Source organism: Vulpes lagopus, chromosome X, assembly GCF_018345385.1.
Source record: "Vulpes lagopus strain Blue_001 chromosome X, ASM1834538v1, whole genome shotgun sequence".
Lineage (NCBI taxonomy): Eukaryota > Metazoa > Chordata > Mammalia > Carnivora > Canidae > Vulpes > Vulpes lagopus.
Window position 1 is genome coordinate 25,185,022 of NC_054848.1, and position 1,301 is coordinate 25,186,322.

General features: G+C 38.9%; 1 pseudogene; it reads right to left on the reverse strand.

Moving 5' to 3' along the window:
• Nucleotides 1-631: 631 nt before the first annotated feature.
• Nucleotides 632-935, reverse strand: LOC121482352 (annotated as a pseudogene).
• Nucleotides 936-1,301: the final 366 nt, after the last annotated feature.

Sequence of the window (1,301 nt, forward strand, 5' to 3'; positions counted from 1 at the left end):
ACCAGGACTGCCTAACTTGGCCCCTCACCTGGCCCAGACTCTAATCTCACTTCCCAGTATTTACCTGTTATTCACTCTGGTCAGACACAATGACTCCTGGGTGTTGTGTGGAGGCACAGGGCATGCTCCTTTGTCAGGCAATTACCCCCAACATCCCTTGCAGAAATCCTCATTGCTAGGATGCACTTGGCCTACTTTCTCATTTTCATTCAGTGTTCCGTTCACATACTGGTTCACCATGGAAGACTGCTTGACCACCTTATGTAAAATACTAATCCTATCCATTTTCTATCCCTCCAATTGGCCTTATCTTTTCTTCACAGCACTTTTGTCTATCAGACAATATGGCCTGTAATTATGTATGTTTTTTGTTTTCTGCGCTCCAGATAGAATTAAGTTTCTTTTTTTTCTGCATCCTGTTGATCACATAAAGAGTTGGAAAAAAATTAAAATTCCCTTTAGCTCAAGAATTTTTGAGTTATCTGCAAATCAACTCATTTCAGGAGTGGAAGAATCCTTGGTCATTTCTTAATATCAAAATGAACGCAGGTTTCTCTTTTGGATGTCTTCTACATTTAAAGAGGCAATCATCCAAAATCTCCTATATTCCATACACGATAAATTCTTTGTTTCAGCCAACTCTTAATGGAGGAGCAACTAGTACAACACCATTTCCCCGGACAAAAAACATCGGAATATTCCATTTTGTTGATTTATATATCTCTTCATGTGTTTCTTCATCAATTTCTATAGTAGTCAGTTTCTTCCACATCTCCCAATATCATATTTAAAGGCCGATCATATGCATGTAATCTGCCTCGAAGCTCTCGGTCATTTCTCATTTTCACATAAATTCGCTCATCCAGGCTGAGCCTGATGAGATCCAGGGGCTCTTCTATGGTGTTGGTAGTTTGTTGCTCCACGTCGCCTGCCATCTTTCAAACCCTGCGCTCTTTCCCCTAGAATTAAGTTTCTTGAGGTAAAAGACTTTATCTGTTTGAATCGTTGCTTTCTTACCTGTGCGCAGAACAGGTCCTAGCATATAGAATGTTTCCCATAAATGTACATGAATGAATGAGAACCCTGTTTTAGGTTACAGACTCTTTGAGAATTGACAAAAGATATGGACACCCATAAATGCACATATGTATAGATAGCTTTGCTTCCCACGAGTTCAATCAGTCTATAAATCTATTTGACTTCCAGAGAGCTCCATTTCAAAACTAAAGAATCAGAGAAGTAGAAAAGTGATGAAAGTAATTTTTTAAATTGGGGAACTGGAAGGGATAATTAAAAAGGAA